At 35.6% G+C, this 10,804-nt stretch overlaps 1 long non-coding RNA gene across 1 annotated transcript; it reads left to right on the top strand.

The window, feature by feature from the left end:
* The first annotated feature begins 401 nt into the window (after window positions 1-401).
* On the top strand, window positions 402-8,945 carry LOC141614948 (uncharacterized). The gene is made up of 4 exons (XR_012529493.1): window positions 402-541; window positions 639-747; window positions 6,845-6,953; window positions 8,753-8,945. It is a non-coding gene; the product is annotated as an uncharacterized LOC141614948 (long non-coding RNA).
* The last annotated feature ends 1,859 nt before the right edge of the window (window positions 8,946-10,804 follow it).

Raw genomic sequence — 10,804 nt, 5'->3', positions numbered from 1 at the left:
TAAGTATTTAATGTAAAAATAATTTAAAGAAATATAATTTTATTATATTTTGAAGAAAAGTATTTATTTTGATAGTTTCGAGATGTTTAAAAATAGTTTAAACCGTGTAAAATCTTTTGTTTCGAAATAAGGGCGTATCGGGGGGAAAATGACAATTCGTTGAACGTTGGGTAAACGAAATTGGAAATGGGTCGTGTGAATACTCAATTTTATTGTAATCTCGTGTTTAAAGACTTTGGACTTGACGGAATTTGCGTTTGACTTACGGATTTAATTATTATTGAAACGAGTCAAAACCGACTCGTTAAAAATCCCGACTAAAAATCCCGTACGTATTTTTCTCCTTTCCTCTTCCCTTCCCCCGCGTGACCAGCCCTTCTCTTTTCTTTTTTTCTGGTTTTCCTCCATCTTTATCTCCTACTTTCTTAAGAAACACCATTTTCATCATTTAAAGCTAGAAATCGTCACAACTCCTTCGTTTCTTGTCCGTTTTTCGCGAAATTTACCTTTCCGGAATCCCCTCGCCACGATCTACGACTTAGTATGTTCTAATTTCAATTTTCATTAAGTTATTTTAAGACCAAATTTCGGTTGAATCGGTTTTGGTGCTTATTTATTGTGTTTAATTGTTTATTTAGGTGAAGGATTGGAAGACGAGTTCGGGGACTCGTATATTGTAGAGGATAGCGGCTAGTGTCGTTAGGGTTTGGGTTTTCAAGGTGCTAATTGCTCATTTTCTAGCTTAAGGTAACATATTTCGAGTTACTCGACGAAAGATCGTCACAATTTTTGATTTTTGTATGTTTGGTGAATTTTTGTTGGGTAGTAATTTTCACATGTTAAACTTAGTTGCATGCAAGCTTAAATTGTGCCTTTTGGTAGTTTAAATTATCAAAGTTGAATTGGGGACGATTAATTAATTTTCAGACGGTCTTATAATGTATAAAAATGAAAAAAAAAAGAGAAGAAATGGTACTAAGGCAATGTCTTGGCAGCAGCCGGCAGAATCCACGGCAGCCCGGCCGGGTCTTGGGGTTGGCCCGGTCGGTCCGTTTTGTTTCATGCGGTTTTCCATGCTTTGTCCGTCATTTTAGGTTCATCATGGATATAATTAGAATAGTATAAGTAACAAAAAGAGTAGTAATTTGAATTGAAATATACTAGTAACAAAAATTATGTTAATGGAAGTTAATTGTGCTTATACTAATAGTTATCACAAGTTAGGGTAGTTTACAAAAGGAAATTTGTAATTAATAGGCTCAAAATGAATTTTATAGCTATAATTGTAATGTTTTGTTGATTGTGCCAAAACCGAGCCTTAGTCCCTTTGATCGATGCGATGTCGATTAATTGAGTGATTGGTCACCGCAATTTGACCCGCACTGTCGCAGGGCTGGGGTTGCGGGTAAAAATTCGGTTGAATGAATTAGATAACCGGCCTTTTTCTTGTTTTAGGCCATTTATTATATTTCTATTTCACATGTGTAATTAGTTGAATTTAAATAGTTTCTTATTTAGTTAATTGAATTTAAATAGCTTCTTATTTTGTAGTAATGGCCCTAGTTTCCCCTAAAGCCTTTTATATTGTTATAATTGCTAGGGATTGGAAATTAGTATTGAATTCTTATTGAGGAACTGGCATTGGGATTGTATGTAAAATAGACATTTATATAGCTTTCACATGATAGAATGTTAGAATTTATGTTGGTAAGTAGGACTTTTTGCCCTCTTAAGGTTAAGTGGGTGTCTTACTTGACTTATGTGGTGAGTTTTGGGTGGTGTGGGCTAAAATATTCAAGCTGGGACTAGCTGTGACTAGGTCCTAGGTGAGTATTTCGGCCTTCATCATAGATAGGTCTTTATAGTCTCTGACGAGTATATGTTCACTGCTTGATAGCCTTTGTGTTCCTGACTAGTGGATGTTTATCCAAGTTGGGGCATGACCTCAGGTACTAATTTTGATAGTATGGGGTCAGCTTAAGTACTAGCCGACCCTTCGGTGGTGTCCTTAGGGTACTCACTTCACTTTGTTTTAAAAAAAGTTGTGAGTCTTGGGTGCGGTGGTGTGTATCCGCATGTCTAGGTCTCATGTGATTTTAGGCTAGGGTTGTGTTGTCTCTTGGCCATGTTTTCTTAATAGTAACACGAGCCAAGATACCGGTTCGATTACCTTCCCTACCTCGTGGTATAGACTTGAGTTACAAAGTGACTATTGACGGTGCTAAGAACTTATGCCTGTCTTTGATATATTGCCCTTTCTTGTTTGATGATTCTATGAATCATAGAAGGTGAGATGCAAGCCGGCTATGGTTGATAGAGTTTGGATTACAATTTGTTATATGATTCACATGATAGTTAGTTGGGTCAGTTTAGGGGTCATTTGTTAGAATACATGATAAGTAAATGGTTTATCAAATTGTTTACATGTTACACTACATGTTACATTAATTTTGACGATTCGTGGCTGGGAGGACTCGAAGTTACTCCCCACTCAATTGTGGCTTTCGTGTTTGTATAAAATGCGATTGACAGGTTGTTGATGCTTTGTTGGGGGTCACAGACGACTAGTGAGCAAGGAACCTTGGACCTAGTTTTGGCTATTTTATTAGTCAACCTTTTACACTTTTGGTTTGTATATAATTTGAAGGGACATATGTCTCCCTTTTTATTTTTGGTTTGTATCCATATATTTCCGCGTCTTTAGTTATATATGTAAGTTAGTTTATCAGCTGTTGCAGGGTTATGACACTCTTCTTGAGTTGGAATTGGTTGTGAATGGTTTAGTTAGAAAATTATTTTTGAAATTGCAGGTTTTTTGACTAGTTGAACCATTTACAAACATATCCTACCAGTTTTTGTGTAGAATTTACGTATATAATTAAGGCTAGATTTAAGGGTGTCATAGTTGGTATCAGAGCCTATTGCTCCCGATGCACGTTTGTGCACCCCACTTAGGATCACTTGACCTTTAAATAATAAACTTGAGAGATGGGTAGGATGGGTAGAATTAGGATTTTATGTGGTAGTCTGTTTGTGATTGCTAATTGTTAGGTTTGTTGATTGTTAGTTATTAGTTTTGGTGCCACTAAAGGTTGGTTATGCCAAATGTAGAATGCTTCCACTTTCTTGATATTTCTTTTCGTATTCAGTGTATCTTACCTTAATCTTCCATTTTCGTTGGTCATTCGTCTTTCAAATTCCTCTTATCTCGCCTAGGTAACTACCTTTCAATTCTTTCTCCCGTTTCATCTTAGGTTCGTTTTCTTCTTATAATAAAGTCCATGTGGACACCTTCCTTTTATACCACAGGATAGTTCCCTTGTTCAAGAGAACCCAGTTTTGAGAGAGTGTATCATTGGAGGGCGTGAACGAGTGGAGAAATTGATTGTTTAAGGTTTGAGTTGTATAGGAGAATATAATTTGGGATCCTTTGGTTAGTCTTGTTAGTTGTGCTTGATATGAGAATTTAGTGAATTGAGAAATACCTTGGGATTTATGTCTATAGAGAGCTTGTTTGTTATAGATGATTCAGTATGGGTACTACCTTAGAACATAGGATGGAATGAACCTAAGCTACTTCATTTGAGAGTCTCGATATTTCTTGTGGAGAATTAAAGGTATGATAGTTAGCCCTAATCCTTGTGGGCCTTGAAAGGAATACAATAGGACATTGATGTTGATTAATGGATTGGTATTGTACTTTGGAATTAGTTAGTTTGTTAAACCTTTTAAGTTGACCAAATCTAGTATAGAGTAGCCTTTGTTGACCTTATGAAACATATCTGAATTTGGGAATTTTGGTGGAATGTTGTTCGATATAGTTCGTGAGTTCAAGGATGTGATTCCAATTTATGGTATCGGAAACTAGAAGTATTAAGTGGTGAGATGATGGAGTAAACAAGCCAGGGTACTTGGAGAGGACATAGTAAGTGAAGTTCAATGACGAGAATTGTAAAGGAGATACTTTGGGACATGGATGGTAACAAATGAATTTGTGTGGTGAATTGATTTTGGCTCTTAGAATCAATTGAGTTGAGGAATACTTACCATTGTGGAATCCTTGTTAGTCCTACGATGTAGTAGACATTTAGGGCTTTGTTGAGCACCTTAGTGAAGTAACCTTATCATATCGATCATAAGCTTTGATGAGTGTTTAGTAAGCGGTAACCCTTTCATTGTGCCGCTTCTATTCTCCTTTCCTTCTCTTTAACGATCGTTGAACCTTGTCTTTATGCTAAATTTTACGTATCTTCTTCTTTCCCGAGATATCTTCTTAACTCGAATACCTCTTATTTTTGTCAACCGTTATCTTTACGGTCTGACTCCTTAGTTTCCTAACTTGTCAGATGCATGCACCCTTCAGAAATGTTTTACTGTTACTCTATTCTGTTATCACTCCTTACCTCCTTAGTATAGTTGGTACCCTGTTTACCATGTTTACAGAGTTTGTAAGATGTGATTTGAGGATATAGGTTTGACTAAGTAGCCGAGTTTGGGTTGGGCTTCCATAATCATTTTGGATATAAGGGTTTGATAGTGTATATGTTATCATGTGGGATTATTTGTTGGTGTTAGAGGGTGAAATTGATTACTACTTGAAGTATGTTATGAGAGTGAGAGTAAGCTACATTGTTGGGAAGTCTTAGCACTTGTTTTGGTAACTAGGAAGGGTAATGGTATGGATGACACCAATTGTTAGGCTAAGGAACCTAATTTCAATTTATGGTTTTAGAAACTCCGAGGTGATAAAGTGTTGTTACAATTATGACCTTGTACCTTGAGAATTTGATGGTAAGTAAGTTTAGGATATCAAATTTGAAAGAATACTCCTTGGGGATGTTGATGACCAGAATGGTTTGGTGATGTGATTTGGCATTTTAGTTGACTCTTGAGAGTTCTTGAGTTTAGAGAGACTTAGTGTTGAGAAGAATTTGTTAATCCTATAGTTTTATAGACCTTGAGGTCGCATTGAGTGCTTGAGATGATGAGACAATGTTGGAGCTGGGTGTAGTTCTGCTTTTGAGAATCCTTAATAAGTAAAAGGATAGAGAAACTTGAGATCCTATTGATTTTTCATAATTTGAGGTTGGTATGTTACTACCTTGTTTTGAAATGAGAACCTTGTGGAATTTTTGAGGAACCTTCTCTTGGAGTTTAGAGCATGGTATTGGGACTCTTGATTGAAGGTTTACTTTTTGAGGAACCCATAGTTGATACTAGTGGGATACAAATACAGCTTTGTTGGAAGTCTTGACCTTAGGCTTGTGAAAGTCGTTTCGGGATGTTTGAGAATTTGGAGCGTTGAGATCACACTTATAGTGAAATATCTTGTTCCAGGGAATATGTTAGGAAGAAGTAACATAAGCGATTGAGGAGACTCTTGGGAGTGATGTTGTTATTGGAGATATGAGTGTCTGGCGTTTCCTTGGTGTCTAATCTCCCTTCTTCCTTGATCATGAGCGTTACCGCTCATATCTCTCTTCCTTACATCATCATACTCCTCTCGTAAGTTTGATGTTGGTAACCTATGAAACTCTATCTTTGACATCCTTGTAATTATGACTTCAATTCTTACCCCATAAAATTCATCATAGCTCTTTTTGATCGTTAAGCTTGAATCCTTTTAGCGGACACTGCTCCTATGATGTCTAAGTTACTTTTCACTTCGGGGAATTTCTAAATATTTCAAGCTACTAGTTCGATTCATTCTTGAAAGTTTATGTCACTTCTGCAAACCTAACCTATTTTTAAGGATTTGAAAATGAAATTTTGATTTATTTCCGTAAGGTATTCCTTTTTCTTACTTTTGTTCCGAGTTACTAAGCCTTAGTTAATCATAATTTAGTAAGATATCGTTCTTACTATAGAATTTTAAACTGAAATTTTGAAAATACTTTTATGATTTTCAATGGTTTTAACATTAGTGAATGTTGAATCTCGTTGTTGGTGACGTCCCAATAATGGGTTTTCTCATTTATTGGTGAAGAAGTATTTTTATATCTTGATATGAATATGGATGTTCTTGTCTGATCAACAAGAGTATCACCGTTTCATTGAAAAGATACCTATATTTTCTTATAACTATAATTTCTTCTAAGTTTCGAGGACGAAACTTTTTAAAAGGAGGGGTGATTGTAACGCCCCGTAAATTTCGGACCGTTAATATATTTCAGAAATAATTTATTAATCAAAATAAAAGTGATAATTAAGTATTTAATGTAAAAATAATTTAAAGAAATATAATTTTATTATATTTTGAAGAAAAGTATTTATTTTGATAGTTTCGAGATGTTTAAAAATAGTTTAAACCGTGTAAAATCTTTTGTTTCGAAATAAGGGCGTATCGGGGGGAAAATGACAATTCGTTGAACGTTGGGTAAACGAAATTGGAAATGGGTCGTGTGAATACTCAATTTTATTGTAATCTCGTGTTTAAAGACTTTGGACTTGACGGAATTTGCGTTTGACTTACGGATTTAATTATTATTGAAACGAGTCAAAACCGACTCGTTAAAAATCCCGACTAAAAATCCCGTACGTACTTTTCTCCTTTCCTCTTCCCTTCCCCCGCGTGACCAGCCCTTCTCTTTTCTTTTTTTCTGGTTTTCCTCCATCTTTATCTCCCACTTTCTTAAGAAACACCATTTTCATCATTTAAAGCTAGAAATCGTCACAACTCCTTCGTTTCTTGTCCGTTTTTCGCGAAATTTACCTTTTCGGAATCCCCTCGCCACGATCTACGACTTAGTATGTTCTAATTTCAATTTTCATTAAGTTATTTTAAGACCAAATTTCGGTTGAATCGGTTTTGGTGCTTATTTATTGTGTTTAATTGTTTATTTAGGTGAAGGATTGGAAGACGAGTTCGGGGACTCGTATATTGTAGAGGATAGCGGCTAGTGTCGTTAGGGTTTGGGTTTTCAAGGTGCTAATTGCTCATTTTCTAGCTTAAGGTAACATATTTCGAGTTACTCGACGAAAGATCGTCACAATTTTTGATTTTTGTATGTTTGGTGAATTTTTGTTGGGTAGTAATTTTTACATGTTAAACTTAGTTGCATGCAAGCTTAAATTGTGCCTTTTGGTAGTTTAAATTATCAATGTTGAATTGGGGACGATTAATTAATTTTCAGACGGTCTTATAATGTATAAAAATGAAAAAAAAAAGAGAAGAAATGGTACGGCAGCGGGCCCGGCAGCAGCCGGCAGGCCCACGGCAGCCCCGGCCGGGTATTGGGGTTGGCCCGGGTCGGTCCGTTGCTTGTTTCGCGGTTTTCCATGCTTTGTCCGTCATTTTAGGTTCATCATGGATATAATTAGAATAGTATAAGTAACAAAAAGAGTAGTAATTTGAATTGAAATATACTAGTAACAAAAATTATGTTAATGGAAGTTAATTGTGCTTATACTAATAGTTATCACAAGTTAGGGTAGTTTACAAAAGGAAATTTGTAATTAATAGGCTCAAAATGAATTTTATAGCTATAATTGTAATGTTTTGTTGATTGTGCCGAAAACTGAGCCTTAGTCCCTTTGACTGATGCGATGTCAGTTAATTGAGTGATTGGTCAGCCGCAATTTGACTCGTACCTGTCGCAGGGCTGGGGTTGCGGGTAAAAATTTGGTTGAATGGATTAGATAACCGACCTTTTTCTTGTTTTAGGCCATTTATTATATTTCTATTTCACATGTGTAATTAGTTGAATTTAAATAGTTTCTTATTTAGTTAATTGAATTTAAATAGCTTCTTATTTTGTAGTAATGGCCCTAGTTTCCCCTAAAGCCTTTTATATTGTTATAATTGCTAGGATTGGAAATTAGTATTGAATTCTTATTGAGGAACTATTTGGGATTGTATCAGATATCGTAAATAGACATTTATATAGCTTTCACATGATAAAATGTTAGAATTTATGTTGGTAAGTAGGACTTTTTGCCCTCTTAAGGTTAAGTGGGTGTCTTACTTGACTTATGTGGTGAGTTTTGGGTGGTGTGGGCTAAAATATTCAAGCTGGGACTAGCTGTGACTAGGTCCTAGGTGAGTATTTCGGCCTTCATCATAGATAGGTCTTTATAGTCTCTGACGAGTATATGTTCACTGCTTGATAGCCTTTGTGTTCCTGACTAGTGGATGTTTATCCAAGTTGGGGCATGACCTCAGGTACTAATTTTGATAGTATGGGGTCAGCTTAAGTACTAGCCGACCCTTCGGTGGTGTCCTTAGGGTACTCACTTCACTTTGTTTTAAAAAAAGTTGTGAGTCTTGGGTCTTGGGTGCGGTGGTGTGTATCCGCATGTCTAGGTCTGCGCTGATTTTAGGCTAGGGTTGTGTTGTCTCTTGGCCATGTTTTCTTAATAGTAACCGCTGAGCCAAGATACCGGTTCGATTACCTTCCCTACCTCGTGGTATAGACTTGAGTTACAAAGTGACTATTGACGGTGCTAAGAACTTATGCCTGTCTTTGATATATTGCCCTTTCTTGTTTGATGATTCTATGAATCATAGAAGGTGAGATGCAAGCCGGCTATGGTTGATAGAGTTTGGATTACAATTTGTTATATGATTCACATGATAGTTAGTTGGGTCAGTTTAGGGGTCATTTGTTAGAATACATGATAAGTAAATGGTTTATCAAATTGTTTACATGTTACACTACATGTTACATTAATTTTGACGATTCGTGGTCGGGAGGACTCGGGTTACTCCCCACCGAATTGTGGCTTTCGTGTTTGTATAAAATGCGATTGACAGGTTGTTGATGCTTTGTTGGGGGTCACAGACGGCTAGTGAGCAAGGAACCTTGGACCTAGTTTTGGCTATTTTATTAGTCAACCTTTTACACTTTTGGTTTGTATATAATTTGAAGGGACATATGTCTCCCTTTTTATTTTTGGTTTGTATCCATATATTTCCGCGTCTTTAGTTATATATGTAAGTTAGTTTATCAGCTGTTGCAGGGTTATGACACTCTTCTTGAGTTGGAATTGGTTGTGAATGGTTTAGTTAGAAAATTATTTTTGAAATTGCAGGTTTTTTGACTAGTTACGTATATAATTAAGGCTAGATTTAAGGGTGTCATAAATTTTAACAACAAAAAGTGTAATTTTAGCCGAAAAAAGTGTTATTCTAGTAAAAAAAAAGTATAATTTTAACAGAAAAAAGTGTAATTTTAATAAAAATAAGTATAATCTTAACTTTAGGAGAACATAAAAATAAACAAATGAAGAGAAAATCTGAAAAAAATAGATCTAGGTTTAACTTTTCAAAAATAGATCTAACTTTTTCATTTGTTTTTTTAAAAACAAACTCAAATTTCCAATATCAAAACAAACCGAACACAAATCAAACCTAAAATTAAAACGAGATATCAAAAACCGAAAATATTAGATATCAAAAACGAAAATATTACAAACAAAAAAAAAATCCCAGATCTGGAAAAAGGAAAAAAACGAGATATCAAAAACGAAAATTAAAACTTGTTCTCAAAAATTAAAAGAAAATGAAAAGTAATAGGTAACCAAAACAAACACAATTTTACTAAAAAAAAAAGACGGGAGTGTGAGGGGGCGTGAAGGAGTGAGAGGTGGCAGCAGCAAGAGGAAATAATTCAAAAGCAACAACACAATCTTTTTCTTAATGAACACATGATATTGAAGTTTGAACACCACCCACCAACCATTCCTTATTTCAAAAAAAAAAGGAAAAAAGCCATCATTTTAAATCATAATTTAAGATAAATGAATGAGATTTAAACCATGATTTTAAACCACCATTTTAAAGCCATCATTTTAAGAGTCATCATCGTCACTGAATGAAAAGCCATCATTTTAAACCACCGCACTAACACTATGAGACTGTCGGAAAAAGCGTGGCTCATCGGGGTGAAATCGACAAAATCTAGTATCGTTTTTTTTTTCAGATCTAGGTTGTTTGGTTTTGTTGTAGGTGTAGGGTAATGGTGGTGGTGGTAGGATGGGTAGGAGGTGGCAGAGGGTGGGTTGTGGGTTATTTTTTTTCCAGATCTAGGTTGTTGTCGTTGTTGCGGTTGCTGTCAGAGAGAAGAGGAGTCGGTGTTGGTTGCGGTTGCTGTCGTGAGGTGTTGTGGTGGTGTCGTGTGGGCTGGTGGTGGTGTCGGGGTTGTCGGCTGGTGGGTGTGATTTTGTTGTTGCGGTGGTGGGGCCTGCTGCTGTAGGCGGTGGATCTGGTGTTGAGGAGGTGGTGGTGGTGTCGGGTATGGTGGTGTCGGGTGAGGAGGTGGGTTGGTGAGGAAAAGAGGGGGAATTTTTTTTTTGAATTTTTAGGTTTTGAATTAATTGGGTTTTTGATTTTATTGGGTTTTTTGATAGAGAAGGTGAATGAATTGTGTGAGATGAGAGATAAATGGGTGTGATGATAAATTATATATAGTGAAATTAGTGATAATTAGGGTGGATTAGTTAAGGTAGTGAGAGAGAGTGTTTTTTTGGCTAATTAATCACCTTTTTGTGTTTTGATCTCCACCACCCATCTTTCTCATCCAATGGCTTGGATGAGGACTCATGGACTCAATTGTAAGACATGGACTTACTTGATCTTTACACTATATATATATATATATATATATATATATATATATATATATATATATATATATATATATATATATATATATATATATATATTTATATTTGCTAGTTGCTGAGTATGATACAATAAACTAGTTTAGACCCCGTGCATCTTATGCACGACATATAGAGTTATGTTTTAATCAGAAACGATTACAAGAATTTACAAATAAAAAAACTCCTTATATATAAAAGTAAA

This window comes from Silene latifolia, chromosome 11 (assembly GCF_048544455.1).
Source record: "Silene latifolia isolate original U9 population chromosome 11, ASM4854445v1, whole genome shotgun sequence".
Classification (NCBI taxonomy): Eukaryota; Viridiplantae; Streptophyta; class Magnoliopsida; order Caryophyllales; family Caryophyllaceae; genus Silene; species Silene latifolia.
The sequence above is the reverse complement of the archived record's forward strand: the minus strand, read 5'-3'. Positions and strand labels throughout refer to the sequence as shown.